Below are 25,997 nucleotides of genomic sequence, written 5' to 3' on the forward strand. Positions count from 1 at the left end.
CGCTATTTTAAAATCTCTGTGCAAAGTTTTGATTCCCGAGATCTTTGTGCTGTTCTTGATTAGCTGGGCCAGAGGTTCAATAGCTAATGCAAAAAGCAATGGTGACAATGGGCAACCCTGTCTGGTCCCATTAGCTATATTAAACATAGAGGAAAGATGATTGTTGGAATAAACCCTCGCACCAGGGCCGGAGTACAAAGCCATAATACCTCTCGTGATCTGAGAAGCCATTCCAAATTTTTTGAGAGTTGCTTCGAGATATGACCAATTAAGGCGGTCGAACGCTTTCTCAGCATCAAGAGAGATAACAATGGCCCTGAGTTTGTTCGAGGAAATAAGCTTAATTATGTTAATGAGTCTTCTCCTACCATCTATGGATTGTCTTCCTTTGAAGAAGCCTATCTGATCATTGGAAATTAAACTCGGAGGAATTGATTAAAGCCCCCGTTACATAATGCGATATCGCTAGCAATATCGCTGTAAAGTCACCGATTTTGTGACGTTGCAGCGATATTGCTAGCGATATCGCTGCATGTGGTACTTACCTCTGACCGCTCCCCCGCTGGTTATCGCTGATCGCGCGAGAAGCTCCTGGACCATTCCTCGTCGGCCACTTCATGCTGGGCTTCCTGTGGCACCGACGAGCGACGCGTGGAGCCGGGCGGGAGGACGCAGGATCGCCGCGTCTAACAGGTAAGTAGCGATCCCCGACCCCAGCGATGTCGCTGGTGAGATCTGCCTGTGTGGCAGCTCACTAGCGACCACCTAGCGATGCACCAGCGATCCTGACCGCGTCATATCGCTAGTCGGGATCGCTGGTGCATCGCTAGGTGTAACGGTACCTTTAGTCTATTGGCCAGGATCTTTGCATAAATTTTTACGTCTGTATTGATGAGGGATATAGGTCTATAATTAAAAATTTAGCTAGTGTCAGAATTTGGTTTTGGGATTACGATAATTGTCGCTTCTAGCATCTCTTTAGGAAATTGACCTGTTTGGAAAGCTGAATTAATACGAATAAATATGAATAAATACTTTGACAAGGTGGGGGGTTAATATATTACTAAAAGACTTGAAATAATCATTACTAAACCCGTCTGGGCAGGGTGATTTGAATGTTTTAAGTTTGTTTATGATATCTAGGACTTCTTGTTCATTAAAGGGAGAAGAAGGTTCATGCTGGAAAGAAATGATCCAATCTCTGAGGTAGATGGCTACATATTGTGGTTGTCTTGGTTGATATTGTACAGATTTTTGTAATAATCGGCAAAAGCTCCTACAATATCTTTAGGGTGGACCAGGGATGTACCATTAGAGGAAGTTATACTGTCAATTCTATTCCGTTTCCGTATATTCTTAATTCTGTTTGACATGTATTTTGAAGGGCGATTTATAGATAAGTAATGTTTGCATTTTGCTGATCTAATAGCTGAGTCGTAAAAATTGAATATGATTTTCCTTAACTGCAACCTGAGATCAGTAAGTTCTGATAATACAGCTTGTTTTTTAGAGGAAACAGAGGATCGACATAGTTCCTCTTCTTTAGATATAATAGACTGTTGTAGGGTAAGGATTTTATCCCTATTAATTTTTTTTGTATGGAGGAAATTTGAATCAAGACTCCCCTCAACACCGCCTTGTGAGCATTCCAATAGGTAAACGGATTGAGGAGGCTTGATTCATTTTCACTAAAATAATTTTGTAAGGCTGAGCTGATTTCAGATTTGATGGTGGGGTTATGAAGCAGAGAGGAGTTGAATTTCCACATGAATCGGGGATGAATTGGGGACACTATTATAAGTTATACAGTTACAGGGGAATGATCTGAAATAGATTTATTAAGTATGGAGCTGGAGGAGAACCTTGGCAAGGAGAAGACATCTGTGAGTATCAGATCTATTCTAGATGCTGACTGATGGCCATCAGAAAAATGAGTAAATTCTCTAGATGTGGTGTTCAAACAGCGGAATGAGTCGAATAGCGCGTGATTATAAATCCAGCTGTTCAAGGATTGCGTTTTTTGTCTGCTGGGAGAGGTGGAGTCTAGTACACCATATTAAAGTCCCCTAACAAAAGTAGGGTTCCTGATCGTAAGGTGTCTAATTTTTTCATTAGCTTATTCAGGAAGCTAATTTGCCTGATGGTGGGAACATAAGTATTAACTATTGTGAAGGTTTGGCTGTTCAATTTGCACAAGAGAATATGATAATGTCCTTTTTTCGTCTTTTACTTCAGAAAGCAATTCAAAGGAAATTGAGTTACGAATCAGGGTTAAAACCCCAGCTTTCTTTTGTGGGCCGCAAGATTCAAATACAAATGGAAAATTTTGGAGATTTATAGAAGGGTGGTTGTCTTTTTTGAACTTGGTTTCTTGAAGGCATACAACCTCTGGATGCATCCCGTTAATCTCCCTACCAATGGAAAATCTCTTCCAAGGGCTATTTAGCCCCCTGACATTGTATGATATGAATTTTATTTTCATGTTACAAGAATGGCTGGGTTCGTATGAAGTGGGGTAGAGGAAATGCAGAAACCAGAGCGCACCTACCTTTGTAGAACTTAGTTGTCCAAAAACCTCAAACTATATACCTATTTGAAACCAAAAACAAAAGAGACACAGAAACAATAAGAACAAAATTGTCCTTCAGGAAGAGCCGATCCGGAAGGCTCTAATTCCTTAGAGGGGAACGTTTGTGTATGGATCCCATTGGAGGCATCCCTTGGCATAACAACACTATTCCCAGGAGGAAAATAATGTCATGTGATCTATGAGTCCATAAAGTAGTGGAGAAGTGAGAAAACCTGTGGAAAGAAGAATAAGCAGTACAGTACATTGACCAAATAATCAAGAAGTGTAGAGAGGCTTTATAACAAGGTGAGTAAATATGTAGGCAGGGTCTTTCCATTGGATCATCCCGTCTCTGAAGAGGGCCTGGGGTCTTGAGAGTTAGAGTTTCTATGGCGGTCGGGTATCCTGCAGTAGGACAGGAAATCTCTTCCTTCCTTAGGCGAGAATAGGACGGTCGTCGTTCCTTTATAGAATACCAAAAGTTTAAGTGGAAAGCCCCATTTATAGGGGATATTATTTTCCCTCAAGGTGGAGGTGACTGGCTTAAAAGACTAGAAGGATACAACTTATTTGCAAGAAACAGACTTGATAAACGAGGAGGGGGTGTTGCATTGTATGTTAGAAACTCGTATATCTGCACAGAGATTGAAGCTTCAGAGACTGGGAGTTCTGTGGAAACTGTTTGGGTAAGAATACAAGGACAGAACAATGGAAAGGACACCATTGTAGGCATTTACTACAGGCCGCCTGTGCAAGCTGAAGATATGGATGAACTCTTTATGCATCAAATGGCCAAGTTCTCCAAAAAATATGACATAGTTGTCATGGGAGATTTCAACTATCCAGACATTTGTTGGGAATCTCTCTCAGGCAAAACTAACAGGTCAAGGAAATTCTTATCCTCTCTTGCTGACAACTTTATCTTCCAAAAGGTAAGGGAGAAAACAAGGGGAACTGCTACCTTGGATCTAATCCTTATAAACAGGGAGGAAATGGTTGAGGAGGTAAAAGTGGCTGGGACCCTAGGAGGTAGCGACCATGCTATTTTAGAATTTTGGACAACTAGAGGCGGAAGACCTGTGAAGACTCAGACGTCAAGGTTAGATTTCAGAAAGGCAGATTTTAAGGGATTCAGAAAGAGAATTGGAGGGATCCAATGGCTGGATATCCTTAAAGACAAAAATGTCCAGGAAGGATGGGAAATCTTGAAAAATGAAATTCTCAAAGCACAGTTGTTAACAATTCCGAAAAGAGGGAAGAATAGGAAGCATTTAAGGAAACCAGGATGGATAAACATAGAACTTAAGCACATGCTAAAAAGGAAGAAAAAAATGTTTATAAAATGGAAAGAGGGAGGCATATCTAAAGAAGAATATAATGCTGTCTGCAGAACCTGCAGGGCACAAATCAGATTATCTAAAGCTGAAAATGAATTGAGGCTTGCAAGAGATGTCAAAAGCAATAATAAAGGATTTTGGGGATATGTCAAAAGTAAAAGAAAAGTCAAAGATGCTATAGGATTTTTACAGGATGAAAATGATGAAATGGTAAGACAGGATGTTGAGAAGGCTGAACTTTTAAATTCCTATTTTGCATCTGTTTTCTCTCAGAAAGGAAATGTAACATCAACTGTTATTCACTGTCCTATTAAGGGAATAGAAGAATCCAGGATATCTATAAACAGAAAGATAGTGAGGAAACACTTAGCTAACCTAAATGAATTCAAGTCTCCAGGTCCAGATGAATTACACCCCAGAGTACTGAAGGAGATAGCAGAAGAAATTTTTGAACCCCTTTCCATAATCTTTGAAAATTCTTGGAGGACAGGAGAAGTGCCAGAAGACTGGAGAAGAGCAAATGTTGTTCCTATCTTCAAAAAGGGGAAGAAGGTGGACCCAGGCAACTATAGGCCGGTGAGTCTGACTTCTATACCAGGAAAGATCTTTGAACAAATTATTAAACAACATGTATGTCAATACCTGGATAAGAATGAAGTGATTAAACAGAGTCAGCATGGGTTTGTAACTAATAAGTCATGTCAGACTAACTTAATTTCCTTCTATGACAGTATCACTGATTGGGTGGATCAAGGAAATGCTGTAGATATAGTATATCTTGACTTCAGCAAAGCATTTGACAAAGTCTCTCATACAATCCTTATTGAAAAAATGACTAAGTATGGAATGGACAAGGCAACTGTTAGGTGGATTCATAACTGGCTTAGTGATCGGACCCAAAGAGTGGTCGTAAATGGCTGCACATCCAGTTGGAAGAATGTCTCAAGTGGGGTACCACAGGGCTCTGTCCTGGGCCCTGTATTGTTCAACATCTTTATCAACGATTTAGATGAAGGAATTGAGGGTAAACTGATTAAATTTGCTGATGACACAAAGCTAGGAGGGATAGCTAATACTAGAGAAGAGAGAGAGAGGATTCAAAAAGATTTAAATAAACTGGAGAAGTGGGCAGCAACTAACAGAATGGTTTTTAACAGGGAGAAATGCAAAGTACTACATCTGGGCAATAAAAATGGAAAAAGCATATATAGAATGGGAGGAATAGGGCTAAGTGACAGCACATGTGAAAAAGACTTGGGTATACTAATAGATCACAGACTGAATATGAGTCAACAGTGTGATGCAGCAGCAAAAAAGGCAAATGCAATTCTAGGATGTATTAACAGAAGCATACAGTCTAGATCACGTGAAGTCATTATTTCCCTCTACTCCTCTTTGGTCAGACCTCATCTGGAATATTGTGTCCAGTTTTGGGCACCACATTTTAAAAAAGACATCAACAAACTGGAACAAGTTCAGAAAAGAGCGACCAGAATGGTGACCGGTCTGCAAACCCTGTCTTATGAGGAAAGGTTGCAGGATTTGGGAATGTTTAGTTTGCAAAAGAGAAGACTGAGAGGAGACTTAATAGCTGTCTACAAATATCTAAAGGGCTGTCACATTGTAGAAGGATCAACTTTATTCTCATTTGCACAAGGAAAGACTAGAAGCAATGGGATGAAACTGAATGGGAGGAGACACAGATTAGATATTAGAAAAAACTTTTTGACAGTTAGAGTGATCAATGAGTGGAACAGGCTGCCACGAGAAGTGGTGAGTTCTCCTTCAATGGAAGTCTTCAAACAGAGGCTGGACAGACATCTGACTAGGATGATTTAGTGAATCCTGCCTTGAGCAGGGGGTTGGACCAGATGGCCTAGGAGGTCCCTTCCAACTCTACGATTCTATGATTCTATGATTCTTCCTTCAATCGTTTCCTTTGAAAGATCCGTGAATAGCTGAAGGTGAGCATAGGGTTCTGGAAAACCTCCTAGATCTTTAACCGATTTTTGAATTTTTTCCTTGATCTTGAAGAAGTGGACCCTTAAGATGGTATCTCTAGGTAGATCTTTATCGATATTCCGTAGTTTGGGAAGTCTGTGGATCCTATCTATGATGAGATCCTGGTCTGTAAGTGCCGGTAGTAATTTTTTGAAAATTGTCTTGACGAGGTCTTCTAGTTTATCCGGTGAGATAGATTCTTGTATTCCTCTTATTTTCAAGTTGTTTCGTCTGTTCCTGTCTTCTATATCCGCAACTTTAATTTTAAGTCTGTGAAATTCAGATTTGAGGTCATGGGTGTCTTTTGATAAATCATCAGTGTGTTCTTCCACTACAGTTAGCCATTTTTCGTGGTTGTCTAACCAGCTGCTAAATTTATCCAAGGTGGACTGTAAAATTTTATTTTGGTTTTCAAATGATTGCGACATACTGGACATGATTTTCTGGGCGAGAGTATCCATGTAAGAGTGTATGGATATAACATCCAGATTTTGGGAAGGAGAAGGATTGGTGTTATCCATCTTAAATTTTGACCTTTCTGGCGAAAAGTTTGGTGAATTATCTCCAGACTCAGGACTTGGAGCGTCGGCTGGCGATGTGAATTTTTCAGAAATTTTACCAGGATTTTTCCTTTTTGATGAGAGAGATGTATCCATGACCTCTTTATGAGATCTGGCCTTAAATGGGTTAACGATATCCACTTGATCTTTAAAGTGAGGATTGTAAGAATCCTGAAATTTTTGTGCTTTTTGAGGAGTCATATTAGACACTTTCGTTGATTTGGACACTGGAGTAACCTTGTGACTCATCTTGTGCCCTTTTTTGAATCCTGCCTTGCAGGGATTATATTAGAGAGAATTGATATTATTGGTGATGATTATACTGAATAAACGTTAAAAATATAGAAAATTCTTGTGTCTTCCTATGCCTTTTTATAAAAGGGACCGTGAGGAATGAGATACACCACAGAATCAGAAGGCACTTTTAATATTGTATGATGCATACAGTAAAATCCCTTATTAACTGAGCGCCGATATAGACTCGCTCCGTGACATTAAATGCAGCCGTGACAGGCGGCTAGTCTTCACACAGGGCTCAGTGACGTCAGTCCCCGCTCATAAAATATGCAACAGGGGAGCCGGCAGCTGATACACGGCACTGCTGAAGAAAGGCAGATCACCCCAGTGGAGCCGCACAGGAGCAGTGGGGAGCGGAGGTAACATAGAAATATGCACAAATCACAGACTATTTTGTGTCGTTCCGCCTCACAGATCTGTTATGACAGGAAAATGGCGAACTTGAGATAGGCCGTTGCGATGAAAGAGATCCCTCCGCAGCCGTTACAGCTCCCGCAGCCTCGCGCAAAGCAGGGGAACACAGCCAAACCAGGACACCCTGGGACTTCCAAAGGGTCCCAAACAGACAAGAGGAGATTCCCCAAAAAAGTCAATGTCTTTTAATTATGCAACGAGAGAAATCCTGTCAGATTAGGCACAGGGTAGGGACTATTTTGTATCCTTCCGCCAATCAGCTGGTATATGACAGGATTTTTGTAAAAAAATATCTCCAAAAGACAATAAAAACCTTTAAAATGTGGTAGACAAGCGTGGATACTTTTTCTGAGGACAAGGACAGCCGGTGGGTAATGGAGGGAGTAGGGAAAGGATTTTTTCACTTACGGTTCATGGTGTCACCTTGCAGTAAAATGGCGGGAAAAACTTGCATTAGATGCGGAAAATCCGAAGGTAAAAAAAAGGCACATGAAATTTTAGTGTTCCGCTGCGGAAATGCATAAAAACACATGTAATCAGCACCTGACCATATCAATAATGTTTTGTTAACCCCTTAATGTCTAATGACGGACACAGTCCGTCATTAGACATATCCCCTGCTTTGATGAGGGCTCCGGCGCTGAGCCCGCATCAAAGCCGGGACATGTCAGCTGTTATGAACAGATGATATGTGCCCGCAATAGGCGCGAGCGGAATCGCCGTCCGCCCTCGCCTATTAACTAGTTAAATGCCGCTGTCAAAGCTGACAGCGGGCACTTTAATAGCATTTCCGGCCGCCGGGCCGGAAATGACCTCATCGCCCCTCATGACCTCATCGCCCCAATCAAAATAAAACAGTAAAAAAAAATCCCACATACACATATTAGGTATCGCCGCGTTCAGAATCGCCCGATCTATCAATAAAAAAAAAGCACTAACCCGATCGCTAAACGGCGTAGCGAGAAAAAAATTCAAAACGCCAGAATTACGTTTTTTTGGTCACCAAGACATTGCACTAAAAAGCAATAACGGGCGATCAAAAGAACGTATCTGCACAAAAGTAGTATCATTAAAAACGTCAGTCCGGCACGGAAAAAATAAGCCCTCACCCGACCCCAGATCATGAAAAATGGAGACGCTACGGGTCTCGGAAAATTGCGCAAATTTTTTTTTTATCAAACTTTGGAATTTTTTTTCACCACTTAGATAAAAGAGGACATAGACATGTTTGGTGTCTATGAACTCGTAATGACCTGGAGAATCATAATGGCAGGTCAGATTTAGCATCTAGTGAACCTAACAAAAAAGCCAAGCAAAAAACAAGTGTGGGATTGCACTTTTTTTGCAGTTTCACCGCACTTGGAATTTTTTCCCCGTTTTCGAGTACACGATATGGTAAAACCAATGATGTCATTTAAAAGTACAACTCGTCCCGCAAAAAATAAGCCCTCACATGGCCATATAGACGGAAAAATAAAAAAGTTTTGCCTCTGGAAAGAAGGGGAGGGAAAAATGAAAATGTAAAACCAAAAATACCCCTGGTCGTTAAGGGGTTAAAGCCAAATACCGGGAAATATCGACAAGACAAGACACAAAAAAAAACAGTGTCAAAAACCGCAATGAAAAAATGTAAGTAACCTAATAGGTGCAGAAATGGTGCAGAGATTCTGCAACATCAAAAACTCATCCTGAGAACAAAGCAACATATGTTCCAAATTTAAATAGCATTTTTTTTTCTAGTGTGCAAAGTGTAGACCACCACTAATTTCCAAAGATCAAGGACAACCCAACGAAGCTGGGGGTGTGGGGAAGGTAGTGTGGTATGACAACACACAGTTACTGGATAGAAGGATAAGGGTGTGTGCACATGTTGCAGATTTGGCTGCGGATCTGCAGCAGTTTTCCATGCAGTGTACAGTACAATGTTATCCTATGGAAAACTAAATCCGCTGTGCACATGCTGCGGAAAATTCCGCGCAGATTTCCTGTGGTTTATTTTCTGCAGCAAGTCAATTCTTTGTGCGGAATCCACAGCGTTTTTACACCCATTCCATTATAGGAATCCGCAGTTGTAAAAATGCAGGCGAAATCCGCACAAAATCTGCACGTAAAACGCAGGTCATTTTACCTGCAGATTAAGCCAAATCCGCAGCCAAATCCGCAATGTGTGCACATACGCTAATTTTCATTCTTACTGTCACTCAGAAAAATATAAAATCACAAAGTTCTACCAGTAAGCAAGAAGAAATGTAGAGTCACTGCACACTTCCTATTCACAATGCAGTTGAAAGTTTAGTTGTAGACGTGCAAACACACATTATAGGTATGTGCACACGTTGCGGATTTGGCTGCGGATCTGCAGCGGATTTGGCCCTGCGGATCCGCAGCAGTTTTCCATGCAGTGTACAGTACCATGTAATCCTATGTTAACCAATATATAAGCACTAAATGAAAATAAAGACTATATAATAAAGATATCAATAATAGTGATCGTGAATTATATCTATCACCAGTGCTCACAGACGTGAAAACCACCTAAAAAGAACAAAAACACCAAAAGTACTCATACAAACGGACAAAGTAGGTATATGATACAAAATATTTTTATTAATATGCAAATAGTATAAACAATGGCAATGGGAAAATACCCAACACACAGTGCCTGTATTTACCGGCCGCATTGCAAATTATTAATATAAATACAATAAATTCTAAAATATCTATGTCAAAATTGGCAGACATAAAAGATAAAAAACTAATATCGCCCAAATAAATCCATTATAAATTACAGTCCCAACCAATATGCAGCTAAAAGAATCCTAAAAGCATCATCCCACAAAATGTAATAACAAAACATATAAGGAAAAAAGAAGAAAAAGCGCAAGAAACACCTTATGCAAGTGTATAAGGTATATAACAGGAACACGCAATCATTCAAGGTAATATTACCACAATGGGTGACTATATAAAAAAAAGTGCAAACGCTATGTGCAAAAATATATTTTTATAAAGAAAGCAAGAAAGTTACAATGTGCACAAATTGACTAAAATACAAACATAGCTGCATGATGCCCAAATGTGATAAATAAACAGGGATCACAAAGAAAAAAGAATTCGCACTATTAATTAGTATTAATATAAAAAGGCAAAAAGTGACGATATGCATGCATTCAATGGAATATAGGCATAGCTGCATAAAGGCCCAAGTATGAAAAAACATACAGGAATCACAAAATATTAAAAAGCCGCAATCTTTGTGAAAAGGGGGACTGTACCTTTAAATGCCGCCGGTATCAAATACAGCGGAACCCAGACGCGATTTCGGAATGGAAATTCCTTCGTCTGCTCCTCCTGTATAATAATAATAATAATAATAATAATAATAATATCAACAACAGACAGGACACCACAGTCTGCTCCTTCTGCATAATATTAATAACAGACAGGACACCACAGTCTGCTCCTCCTGTATAATAATAACAGACAGGACACCACAGTCTGCTCCTCCTGTATAATAATAATAATAACAGAGAGGACACCATAGTCTGCTCCTCCTGTATAATAATAACAACAGACAGGACACCACAGTCTGCTCCTCCTGTATAATATTAATAACAGACAGGACACCACAGTCTGCTCCTCCTGTATAACAGACAGGACACCACAGTCTGCTCCTTCTGTATAATAATAATAATAATAATAATAATAATAATAATAATCATCTTTATTTTTATCTAGCGCTAACATATTCCGCAGCGCTTTACAGTTCGCACTCATTTTTTCATCACTGTCCCCGATGGGGCTCACAATCTAAATTCCCTATCGGTATGTCTTTGGAGTTTGGTAGGAACCCCACGCAAACACGGGGAAAACATACAAATTCCATGCAGATGTTATGTTAATAATAACAGACAGGACACCACAGTCTGCTCCTTATGTATAATAATAATAATAACAGACAGGACACCACAGTCTGCTCCTCCTGTATAATAATAACAACAGACAGGACACCACAGTCTGCTCCTCCTGCATAATAATAATAACAGACAGGACATCACAGTCTGCTCCTCCTGTATAATAATAACAGACAGGACACCACAGTCTGCTCCTTATGTATAATAATAATAATAATAACAGACAGGACACCACAGTCTGCTCCTCCTGTATAATAATAACAGACAGGACACCACAGTCTGCTCCTTATGTATAATAATAATAATAATAATAACAGACAGGACACCACAGTCTGCTCCTACTGTATAATAATAACAACAGACAGGACACCACAGTCTGCTCCTCCTGCATAATAATAATAACAGACAGGACACCACAGCCTGCTCCTCCTGTATAATAATAACAGACAGGACACCACAGTCTGCTCCTTATGTATAATAATAATAATAACAGACAGGACACCACAGTCTGCTCCTCCTGTATAATAATAACAACAGACAGGACACCACAGTCTGCTCCTCCTGCATAATAATAATAACAGACAGGACATCACAGTCTGCTCCTCCTGTATAATAATAACAGACAGGACAACACAGTCTGCTCCTCCTGTATAATAATAATAACAGACAGGACACCACAGTCTGCTCCTCCTGTATAATAATAATAACAGACAGTACACCACAGTCTGCTCGTCCTGTATAATAACAGACAGGACACCACAGTCTGCTCCTCCTGTATAATAACAGACAGGACACCACAGTCTGCTCCTCCTGTATAATAATAATAACAGACAGAACAACACAGTCTGCTCCTCCTGTATAATAATAACAGACAGGACACCACAGTCTGCTCCTGCTGTATAATAACAACAGACAGGACACCACAGTCTGATCCTCCTGTATAATAATAATAACAGAAAGGACACCACAGTCTGCTCCTCCTGTATAATAATAACAGACAGGAAACCACAGTCTGCTCCTCCTGTATAATAATAATAATAATAATAATAACAGAAAGGACACCACAGTCTGCTCCTCCTGTATAATAATAACAGACACGACACCACAGTCTGCTCCTCCTGTATAATAATAGACAGGACACTCCAGTCTGCTCCTCCTGTATAATAAAACACAGGACACCCCAGTCTGCTCCTCCTGTATAATAATAATAACAGACAAGACACCAGAGGCTGCTCCTCCTGTATAATAATAAAAGACAGGACACCACAGTCTGCTCCTCTTGTATTATAACAACAACAGACAGGACACCACAGTCTGCTCCTCCTGTATAATAATAACAACAGACACGACACCACAGTCTGCTCCTCCTGTATAATAATAACAGACAGTACACCACAGTCTGCTTCTCCTGTATAATAACAGACACAACACCACAGTCTGCTCCTACTGTATAATAATAACAGACACGACACCACAGTCTGCTCCTCCTGTATAATAATAGACAGGACACCCCAGTCTGCTCCTCCTGTATAATAATGATAACAGACAAGACACCACAGTCTGCTCCTCCTGTATAATAATAAAAGACAGGACACCACAGTCTGCTCCTCCTGTATTATAACAACAACAGACAGGACACCACATTCTGCTCCTCCTGTATAATAATAACAACAGACACGACACCACAGTCTGCTCCTCCTGTATAATAATAACAGACAGTACACCACAGTCTGCTTCTCCTGTATAATAACAGACACGACACCACAGTCTGCTCCTCCTGTATAATAATAGACAGAACACCACAGTCTGCTCCTCCTGTATAATAATAGACAGGACACCACAGTCTGCTCCTCCTGTATAACAGACAGGACACCACAGTCTGCTCCTTCTGTATAATAATAATAGACACGACACCATAGTCTGCTTCTCCTGTATAATAATAATAATAATAATAATAATAATAATAATAACAGAAACGAAATCCCAGTCTGCTCCTCCTGTATAATAATAACAACAGACAGGACACCACAGTCTGCTCCTCCTGTATAATAATAACAGACAGGACACCACAGTCTGCTCCTCCTGTATAATAATAAAAACAGACAGGAAACCACAGTCTGCTCCTCCTGTATAATAATAACAGGACACCACAGTCTGCTCCTCCTGTATAATAACAGACAGGACACTAGTCTGCTCCTCCTGCATAATAACAGACAAGACACCACAGTCTGCTCCTCCTGTATAATAATAATAACAGACAGGACACCACAGTCTGCTCCTCCTGTATAATAACAGACAGGACACTAGTCTGCTCCTCCTGCATAATAACAGACAGGACACCACAGTCTGCTCCTCCTGTATAATAATAATAATAATAATAATAATAATAATAATAATAATAATAACAACAGACAGGACACCACAGTCTGCTCTTCCTGTATAATAATAATAATAACAGACAGGACACCACAGTCTGCACCTCCTGTATAATAATACTAACAGACAGGACACCACAGTCTGCACCTCCTGTACAATAACAGACAGGACACCACAGTCTGCTCCTCCTGTATAATAATAACAACAGAAAGGACACCACAGTCTGCTCCTCCTGTATAATAATAATAACAACAGACAGGACACCACAGTCTGCTCCTCCTGTATAACAATAACAGACAGGACACCACAGTCTGCTCCTCCTGTATAATAAAAATAAAAACAGACAGGACACCACAGTCTACTCCTCCTGTATAATAATAATAACAGGCAGGACACCACAGTCTGCTCCTCCTGTATAATAATAATAACAGACAGGACACCACAGTCTGCTCCTCCTGTATAACAACATACGGGACACCACAGTCTGCTCCTCCTGTATAATAATAACAACAGAAAGGACACCACAGTCTGCTCCTCCTGTATAATAATAATAACAACAGACAGGACATCACAGTCTGCTCCTCCTGTATAATACTAACAGACAGGACACCACAGTCTGCTCCTCCTGTATAATACTAACAGACAGGACACCACAGTCTGCTCCTCCTGTATAATAATAACAGACAGGACACCACAGTCTGCTCCTCCTGTATAACATTAACAGAGAGGACACCACAAACAGCTCCTCCTGTATAATAATAACAGACAGGACACCACAGTCTGCTCCTCCTGTATAATAATAATAACAGACAGGACACCACAGTCTGCTCCTCCTGTATATAATAATAACAACAGACAGGACACCACAGTCTGCTCCTCCTGTATAATAATAACAACAGACAGGACACCACAGTCTGCTCCTCCTGTATAATACTAACAACAGACAGGACACCACAGTCTGCTCCTCCTGTATAATACTAACAGACAGGACACCACAGTCTGCTCCTCCTGTATAATAATAATAACAGACAGGACACCACAGTCTGCTCCTCCTGTATAACAATAACAGAGAGGACAAAACAAACTGCTCCTCCTGTATAATAATAACAGACAGGACACCACAGTCTGCTCCTCCTGTATAATAATACCAGACAGGACACCACAGTTTGCTCCAGCTGAATAATAATAATAATAATAATAATAATAATAATAATAATAATAATAATGAGACAGGACACCAGTCTGCTCCTCCTGTATTATAATAACAACAACAACAGACAGGACACCACAGTCTGCTACTCCTGTATAATAACAGACAGGACACCACAGTCTGCTCCTACTGTATAATAACAACAGAAAGGACACCACAGTCTGCTCCTCCTGTATAAAAATAACAGACAGGACACCACAGTCGGCTCATCCTGTATAATAACAACAACAGACAGGACACCAGTCTGCTCCAGATGTATAATAATAATAATAATAATAATAATAATAATAATAATAATAAAAGACAGGACACCACAGTCTGCTCCTCCTGTATAATAATAATAATACTAAAAATAACAGACAGGACACCACAGTCTGCTCCTCCTGCATAATAATAACAGACAGGACACCAGTCAGCTCCTCCTGTATAATAACAGGCAGGACACCACAGTCTGCTCCTCCTGTATAATAATAATAACAGACAGGACACCACAGTCTGCTCCTACTGAATAATAATAATAATAATAATAATAATAATAATAATAACAACAACAGACAGGACACCACAGTCTGCTCCTCCTGTATAATAATAATAACAACAACAACAGACAGGACACCATAGTGTGCTCCTCCTGTATAATAACAGACAGGACACCACAGTCTGCTCCTCCTGTATAATAATAATAAAAATAATAATAATAATAACAGACAGGACACCACAGTCTGCTCCTCCTGTATAACAATAACAGACAGGACACCACAGTCTGCTCCTCCTGTATAATAATAACAACAGAAAGGACACCACAGTCTGCTCCTCCTGTATAATAATAATAATAACAACAGACAGGACATCACAGTCTGCTCCTCCTGTATAATACTAACAGACAGGACACCACAGTCTGCTCCTCCTGTATAATACTGACAGGACACCACAGTCTGCTCCTCCTGTATAATAATAACAGACAGGACACCACAGTCTGCTCCTCCTGTATAACAATAACAGAGAGGACACCACAAACAGCTCCTCCTGTATAATAATAACAGACAGGACACCACAGTCTGCTCCTCCTGTATAATAATACCAGACAGGACACCACAGTTTGCTCCAGCTGTATAATAATAATAATAATAATAATAATAATAATAATAATAATAAGAGACAGGACACCACAGTCTGCTCCTCCTGTATTATAATAACAACAACAACAACAAACAGGACACCACAGTCTGCTCCACCTGTATAATAACAGACAGGACACCACAGTCTGCTCCTACTGTATAATAACAACAGAAAGGACACCACAGTCTGCTCTTCCTGTATAATAATAACAGACAGGACACCACAGTCGGCGCCTCCAGTATAATAACAACAACAGACAGGACACCACAGTCTGCTCCTCCTGTATAACAATAACAGAGAGGACACCACAAACAGCTCCTCCTGTATAATAATAACAGACAGGACACCACAGTCTGCTCCTCCTGTATAATAATACCAGACAGGACACCACAGTTTGCTCCAGCTGTATAATAATAATAATAATAATAATAATAAGAGACAGGACACCACAGTCTGCTCCTCCTGTATTATAATAACAACAACAACAGACAGGACACCACAGTCTGCTCCACCTGTATAATAACAGACAGGACACCACAGTCTGCTCCTACTGTATAATAACAACAGGAAGGACACCACAGTCTGCTCTTCCTGTATAATAATAACAGACAGGACACCACAGTCGGCGCCTCCTGTATAATAACAACAACAGACAGGACACCACAGTCTGCTCCAGATGTATAATAATAATAACAGACAGGACACCACAGTCTGCTCCTCCTGTATAATAATAATAATAATAATAATAATAATAATAATAACAGACAGGACACCACAGTCTGCACCTCCTGTATAATAATACTAACAGACATGACACCACAGTCTGCACCTCCTGTATAATAATAACAACAGAAAGGACACCACAGTCTGCTCCTCCTGTATAATAATAATAACAACAGACAGGACACCACAGTCTGCTCCTCCTGTATAACAATAACAGACAGGACACCACAGTCTGCTCCTCCTGTATAATAAAAATAAAAACAGACAGGACACCACAGTCTACTCCTCCTGTATAATAATAATAACAGGCAGGACACCACAGTCTGCTCCTCCTGTATAATAATAATAACAGACAGGACACCACAGTCTGCTCCTCCTGTATAATAATAATAACAGACAGGACACCACAGTCTGCTCCTCCTGTATAACAACATACGGGACACCACAGTCTGCTCCTCCTGTATAATAATAACAGAAAGGACACCACAGTCTGCTCCTCCTGTATAATAATAATAACAGACAGGACACCACAGTCTGCTCCTCCTGTATAATAATAATAATAACAACAGACAGGACACCACAGTCTGCTCCTCCAGTATAATACTAACAGACAGGACACCACAGTCTGCTCCTCCTGTATAATAATAACAACAGACAGGACACCACAGTCTGCTCCTCCTGTATAATACTAACAACAGACAGGACACCACAGTCTGCTCCTCCTGTATAATACTAACAGACAGGACACCACAGTCTGCTCCTCCTGTATAATAATAATAACAGACAGGACACCACAGTCTGCTCCTCCTGTATAACAATAACAGAGAGGACAACACAAACTGCTCCTCCTGTATAATAATAACAGACAGGACACCACAGTCTGCTCCTCCTGTATAATAATACCAGACAGGACACCACAGTTTGCTCCAGCTGTATAATAATAATAATAATAATAATAATAATAATGAGACAGGACACCAGTCTGCTCCTCCTGTATTATAATAACAACAACAACAACAACAGACAGGACACCACAGTCTGCTACTCCTGTATAATAACAGACAGGACACCACAGTCTGCTCCTACTGTATAATAACAACAGAAAGGACACCACAGTCTGCTCCTCCTGTATAATAATAACAGACAGGACACCACAGTCGGCTCATCCTGTATAATAACAACAACAGACAGGACACCAGTCTGCTCCAGATGTATAAAAATAATAATAATAATAATAAAAGACAGGACACCACAGTCTGCTCCTCCTGTATAATAATAATAATACTAAAAATAACAGACAGGACACCACAGTCTGCTCCTCCTGCATAATAATAACAGACAGGACACCAGTCAGCTCCTCCTGTATAATAAAAGGCAGGACACCACAGTCTGCTCCTCCTGTATAATAATAATAACAGACAGGACTCCACAGTCTGCTCCTACTGTATAATAATAATAATAATAAGAATAATAATAATAATAATAATAACAACAACAGACAGGACACCACAGTCTGCTCCTCCTGTATAATAATAATAACAACAACAACAGACAGGACACCATAGTGTGATCCTCCTGTATAATAACAGACAGGACACCACAGTCTGCTCCTCCTGTATAATAATAAAAATAATAATAATAATAACAGACAGGACACCACAGTCTGCTCCTCCTGTATAACAATAACAGACAGGACACCACAGTCTGCTCCTCCTGTATAATAATAACAACAGAAAGGACACCACAGTCTGCTCCTCCTGTATAATAATAATAACAACAGACAGGACATCACAGTCTGCTCCTCCTGTATAATACTAACAGACAGGACACCACAGTCTGCTCCTCCTGTATAATACTAACAGACAGGACACCACAGTCTGCTCCTCCTGTATAATAATAACAGACAGGACACCACAGTCTGCTCCTCCTGTATAACATTAACAGAGAGGACACCACAAACAGCTCCTCCTGTATAATAATAACAGACAGGACACCACAGTCTGCTCCTCCTGTATAATAATACCAGACAGGACACCACAGTTTGCTCCAGCTGTATAATAATAATAATAATAATAATAATAATAATAATAATAAGAGACAGGACACCACAGTCTGCTCCTCCTGTATTATAATAACAACAACAAACAGGACACCACAGTCTGCTCCACCTGTATAATAACAGACAGGACACCACAGTCTGCTCCTACTGTATAATAACAACAGAAAGGACACCACAGTCTCCTCTTCCTGTATAATAATAACAGACAGGACACCACAGTCGGCGCCTCCAGTATAATAACAACAACAGACAGGACACCACAGTCTGCTCCTCCTGTATAACAATAACAGAGAGGACACCACAAACAGCTCCTCCTGTATAATAATAACAGACAGGACACCACAGTCTGCTCCTCCTGTATAATAATACCAGACAGGACACCACAGTTTGCTCCAGCTGTATAATAATAATAATAATAATAATAATAATAATAATAATAATAATAATAAGAGACAGGACACCACAGTCTGCTCCTCCTGTATTATAATAACAACAACAACAACAACAGACAGGACACCACAGTCTGCTCCACCTGTATAATAACAGACAGGACACCACAGTCTGCTCCTACTGTATAATAACAACAGAAAGGACACCACAGTCTGCTCTTCCTGTATAATAATAAGAGACAGGACACCACAGTCGGCGCCTCCTGTATAATAACAACAACAGACAGGACACCACAGTCTGCTCCAGATGTATAATAATAATAACAGACAGGACACCACAGTCTGCTACTCCTGTATAATAATAATAATAATAATAATAATAATAATAATAATAATAAAAGACAGGACACCACAGTCTGCCCCTCCTGTATAATAATAATACTAAAAATAACAGACAGGACACCACAGTCTGCTCCTCCTGCATAATAATAACAGACAGGACACCACAGTCAGCTCCTCCAGTATAATAACAGGCAGGACATCACAGTCTGCTCCTCATGTATAATAATAATAACAGACAGGACACCACAGTCTGCTCCTCCTGTATAATAATAATAATAATAATAATAATAATAATAATAATAATAACAACAACAACAACAACAGAAAGGACACCACAGTCTGCTCCTCCTGTATAATAATAATAACAACAACAGACAGGACACCATAGTGTGCTCCTCCTGTATAATAACAGACAGGACACCACAGTCTGCTCCTCCTGTATAATAATAATAATAAAAATAATAATAATAATAATAATAACAGACAGGACACCACAGTCTGCTCCTCCTGTATAACAATAACAGACAGGACACCACAGTCTGCTCCTCCTGTATAATAATAACAACAGAAAGGACACCACAGTCTGCTCCTCCTGTATAATAATAACAGCCAGGACACCACAGTCTGCTCCTCCTGTATAATAATAACAGACAGGACACCACAGTCTTCTCCTCCTGTATAATATTACACAGGACACCACAGTCTGCTCCTCCTGTATAATAATAATAACAACAGACAGACACCATAGTGTACTCCTCCTGTATAATAACAGACAGGACACCACAGTCTGCTCCTCCTGCATAATAACAGACAGGACACCACAGTCTGCTCCTCCTGTATAATAATAAGAAGAGACAGGACACCGCAGTCTGCTCCTCCTGCATAATAACAACAACAGACAGGACACCATAGTGTGCTCCTCCTGTATAACAACAGACAGGACACCACAGTCTGCTCCTCCTGTATAATAATAATAATAAAAATAATAATAATAATAATAATAATAATAATAATAATAATAATAACAGACAGGACACCACAGTCTGCTCCTCCTGTATAACAATAACAGACAGGACACCACAGTCTGCTCCTCCTGTATAATAATAACAACAGAAAGGACACCACAGTCTGCTCCTCCTGTATAATAATAACAGCCAGGACACCACAGTCTGCTCCTCCTGTATAATATTACACAGGACACCACAGTCTGCTCCTCCTGTATAATAATAATAACAACAGACAGGACACCATAGTGTGCTCCTCCTGTATAATAACAGACAGGACACCACAGTCTGCTCCTCCTGTATAATAACAGACAGGATACCACAGTCTGCTCCTCCTGTATAATAATAACAAGAGACAGGACACCACAGTCCGCTCCTCATGTATAAAAATAATAACAGAGAGGACACCACAGTCTGCTCCTCCTGTATAATAATAACAAGAGACAGGACACCACAGTCTGTTCCTCCTCCATAATAACAGACAGGACACCACAGTCTGCTCCTCCTGTATAATAATAATAATAATAATAATAATAATAATAATAATAATAATAATAATAATAACAGACAGGACACCACAGTCTGCTCCTCCTGTATAACAATAACAGACAGGACACCACAGTCTGCTCCTCCTGTATAATAATAATAACAGACAGGACACCACAGTCTGCTCCTCCTGTATAATAATAACAACAGACAGGACACCACAGTCTGCTCCTCCTGTATAATAATAACAGACAGGACACCACAGTCTGCTCCTCCTGCATAATAATAATAATAATATTATTATTATTATTATTATTATTAACAACAGAAAGGACACCACAGTCTGCTCCTCCTGTACAATAACAGACATGACACCACAGTCTGCTCCTCCAGAATAATAACAGACAGGACACCACAATCTGCTCCTCCAGTATAATAATAACAACAGACAGGACACCACAGTCTGCTCCTCCTGCATAATAATAATAATAATAACAGACAGGACACCACAGTCTGCTCATCCTGTATAATAATAATTACAGAAAGGACACCACAGTCTGCTCCAGCTGTATAATAACAACAGACAGGACACCAGAGTCTGCTCCTCCTGTATAATAACAGACAGGACACCACAGCCTGCTCCTCCTGTATAATAACAGAGAGGACACCACAGCCTGCTCCTCCTGTATAATAATAATAGACAGGACACCACAGTCTGCTCCTCCTGTATAAGACAGGACACCACAGTCTGCTCCTCCTGTATAATAATAACAACAGACAGGACACCACAGTCTGCTCCTCCTGTATAATAACAGACAGGACCCCACAGTCTGCTCCTCCTGTATAATAATAATAACAGACAGGACACCACAGTCTGCTTCTTCTGTATAATAATAATTACAGACAGGACACCACAGTCTGCTCCAGCTGTATAATAACAGACAGGAAACCACAGTCTGCTCCTCCTGTATAATAACAGACAAGACACCACAGTCTGCTCCTCCTGTATAATAATAAAAACAGACAGGACACCACAGTCTGCTCCTCCTGAATAATAATAATAATAATAATAATAATAATAATAATAATAATAATAATAATAACAAACAGGACACCACAGTCTGCTCCTCCTGTATAATATTACACAGGACACCACAGTCTGCTCCTCCTGTATAATAATAATAACAGACAGGACACCATAGTGTGCTCCTCCTGTATAATAACAGACAGGACACCACAGTCTGCTCCTCCTGCATAATAACAGACAGGATACCACAGTCTGCTCCTCCTGTATAATAATAACAAGAGACAGGACACCACAGTCCGCTCCTCCTGTATAATAATAATAACAACAGACAGGACACCACAGTCTGTTCCTCCTCTATAATAACAGACAGGACACCACAGTCTGCTCCTCCTGTATAATAATAATAATAATAAAAATAATAACAGACAGGACACCACAGTCTGCTCCTCCTGTATAACAATAACAGACAGGACACCACAGTCTGCTCCTCCTGTATAATAATAATAACAGACAGGACACCACAGTCTGCTCCTCCTGTATAATAATAACAACAACAGACAGGACACCACAGTCTGCTCCTCCTGTATAATAATAACAGACAGGACACCACAGTCTGCTCCTCCTGCATAATAATAATAATAATAATAATAATAATAATAATAATAATATTATTATTATTATTATTATTATTATTATTAACAACAGAAAGGACACCACAGTCTGCTCCTCCTGTACAATAACAGACATGACACCACAGTCTGCTCCTCCAGAATAATAACAGACAGGACACCATAATCTGCTCCTCCAGTATAATAATAATAACAGACAGGACACCACAGTCTGCTCCTCCTGTATAATAATAAAAACAGACAGGATACCACAGTCTCCTCCTCCAGTATAATAACAGACAGGACACTACAGTCTGCTCCTCCTGTATTATAATAATAATAATAATAATAATAATAATAATAACAACAGACAGGACACCACAGTCTGCTCCTCCTGTATAATAACAACAGACAGGACACCACGGTCTGCTCCTCCTGTATAATAATAACAACACTCAGGACACCACAGTCTGCTCCAGCTGTATAATAGTAACAGACAGGACACCACAGCCTGCTCCTCCTGTATAACAATAATAATACCAGAGAGGACACCACAGTCTGCTCCTCCTGTATAATAAGACAGGACACCACAGTCTGCTACTCCTGTATAATAATAACAACAGACAGGACACCACAGTCTGCTCGTCCTGTATAATAATAATAACAGGCAGGACACCACAGTCTGCTCCTCCTGCATAATAATAATAATAACAGACAGGACACCACAGTCTGCTCCTCCTGTATAATAATAATTACAGAAAGGACACCACAGTCTGCTCCAGCTGTATAATAACAACAGAGAGGACACCACAGTCTGCTCCTCCTGTATAATAACAGACAGGACACCACAGCCTGCTCCTCCAGTATAATAACAGAGAGGACACCACAGCCTGCTCCTCCTGTATAATAATAATAGACAGGACACCACAGTCTGCTCCTCCTGTATAAGACAGGACACCACAGTCTGCTCCTCCTGTATAATAATAACAACAGACAGGACACCACAGTCTGCTCCTCCTGTATAATAACAGACAGGACCCCACAGTCTGCTCCTCCTGTATAATAATAATAACAGACAGGACACCACAGTCTGCTTCTCCTGTATAATAATAATAATTACAGACAGGACACCACAGTCTGCTCCAGCTGTATAATAACAGAAAGGAAACCACAGTCTGCTCCTCCTGTATAATAACAGACAAGACACCACAGTCTGCTCCTCCTGTATAATAATAAAAACAGACAGGACACCACAGTCTGCTCCTCCTGAATAATAATAATAATAATAATAATAATAATAACAACAACAGACAGGACACCACAGTCTGCTCCTCCTGTATAATAATAACAACAGAAAGGACACCACAGTATGCTCCTCCTGTATAATAATAACAGCCAGGACACCACAGTTTGCTCCTCCTGTATAGTGATAACAGACAGGACACCATAGTGTGCTCCTCCTGTATAATAACAGACAGGACACCAAAATCTGCTCCTCCCGTATAATAACAGACAGGACACCACAGTCTGCTCCTCCTGTATAATAATAACAACAGACAGGACACCACAGCCTGCTCCTCATGTATAAAAATAATAACAGACAGGACACCACAGTCTGCTCCTCCTGTATAATAACAGACAGGACACCACAATCTGCTCCTCCCGTATAATAACAGACAGGACACCACAGTCTGCTCCTCCTGTATAATAATAACAACAGACAGGATACCACAGTCTGCTCCTCCTGTATAATAATAATAACAGACAGGACACCACAGTCTGCTCCTCCTGTATAATAATAATAACAGAAAGGACACCACAGTCTGCTCCTCCTGTACAATAACAGACAGGACACCACAGTCTGCTCCTCCTGTATAATAACAGACAGGAAACCACAGTCTGCTCCTCCTGTATAATAATAACAACAGACAGGACACCAAAGTCTGCTCCTCCTGTATAATAATAACAACAGACAGGACACAACAGTCTGCTCCTCCTGTATAATAATAACAATAACAGACAGGACACCACAGTCTGCTCCTACTGTATAATAATAACAACAGACAGGACACCACAGTCTGCTCCTCCTGTATAATAATAACAGCTGTATAATAATAACAGATAGGACACCACAGTCTGCTCCTCCTGTATAATAATAACAACAGACAGGACACCACAGTCTGCTCCTCCTGTTTAATAACAACAGACAGGAAACCACAGTCTGCTCCTCCTGTTTAATAACAACAGACAGGACACCACAGTCTGCTTCTCCTGTATAATAATAACAGACAGGACACCACAGTCTGGTCTTCCTTTATAATAATAACAGACAGGACACCACAGTCTGCTCCTCCTGTATAATAATAACAACAGACAGGACACCACAGTCTGCTCCTCCTGTATAATAATAACAACAACAGACAGGACACCACAGTCTGCTCCTCCTGTATAATAATAACAACAGACAGGACACCACAGTCTGCTCCTCCTGTATAATAATAACAACAGACAGGACACAACAGTCTTCTCCTCCTGTATAATAACAGACAGGACACCACAGTCTGCTCCTCCTGTATAATAACAAACAGGACACCACAGTCTGCTCCTCCTGTATAATAATAACAGATAGGACACCACAGTCTGCTCCTCCTGTATAATAAAAACAACAACAGACAGGACACCACAGTCTGCTCCTCCTGTATAATAATAACAGGCAGGACACCACAGTCTGCTCCACCTGTATAATAATAACAACAGACAGGACACCACAGTCTTCTCCTCCTGTATAATAACAGACAGGACACCATAGTCTGCTCCTCCTGTATAATAATAACAACAGACAGGACACCAAAGTCTGCTCCTCCTGTATAATAATAACAACAGACAGGACACAACAGTCTGCTCCTCCTGTATAATAATAACAATAACAGACAGGACACCACAGTCTGCTCCTACTGTATAATAATAACAACAGACAGGACACCACAGTCTGCTCCTCCTGTATAATAATAACAGATAGGACACCACAGTCTGCTCCTCCTGTATAATAATAACAACAGACAGGACACCACAGTCTGCTCCTCCTGTTTAATAACAACAGACAGGAAACCACAGTCTGCTCCTCCTGTTTAATAACAACAGACAGAACACCACAGTCTGCTTCTCCTGTATAATAATAACAGACAGGACACCACAGTCTGATCTTACTTTATAATAATAACAGACAGGACACCACAGTCTGCTCCTCCTGTATAATAATAACAGACAGGACACCACAGTCTGCTCCTCCTGTATAATAATAACAACAACAGACAGGACACCACAGTCTGCTCCTCCTGTATAATAATAACAACAACAGACAGGACACCACAGTCTGCTCCTCCTGTATAATAATAATAACAGACACGACACCACAGTCTGCTCCTCCTGTATAATAATAACAGACCGGACAACACAATCTGCTCCTCCTGTATAATAAAAATAACAGACAGGACACCACAGTCTGCTCCTCCTGTATAATAACAGACAGGACACCACAGTCTGCTCCTCCTGTATAATAATA

General features: G+C 40.3%; 1 protein-coding gene across 2 annotated transcripts in view; it reads right to left on the bottom strand.

Annotated features, from left to right (window-relative positions):
• Nucleotides 1-25,997, bottom strand: part of LOC141100191 (uncharacterized) — a 150,704-nt gene that overhangs the window by 39,483 nt on the left and 85,224 nt on the right. Inside the window, exons 2-3 of one of the 2 annotated variants that reach the window (XM_073588504.1) lie at nt 10,454-10,529; nt 2,549-2,589 (exon numbers count right to left, since the gene is read on the bottom strand). The gene's annotated coding sequence lies outside the window, so the exon portion shown is untranslated. The remainder of the gene's footprint in view (nt 1-2,548; nt 2,590-10,453; nt 10,530-25,997) is intronic. The other variant, XM_073588503.1, reaches the window with a different exon arrangement.

The sequence above is a fragment of the Dendrobates tinctorius genome, unplaced genomic scaffold, assembly GCF_039654945.1.
Source record: "Dendrobates tinctorius isolate UK_male_01 unplaced genomic scaffold, ASM3965494v1 ptg000103l, whole genome shotgun sequence".
Taxonomy (NCBI): domain Eukaryota; kingdom Metazoa; phylum Chordata; class Amphibia; order Anura; family Dendrobatidae; genus Dendrobates; species Dendrobates tinctorius.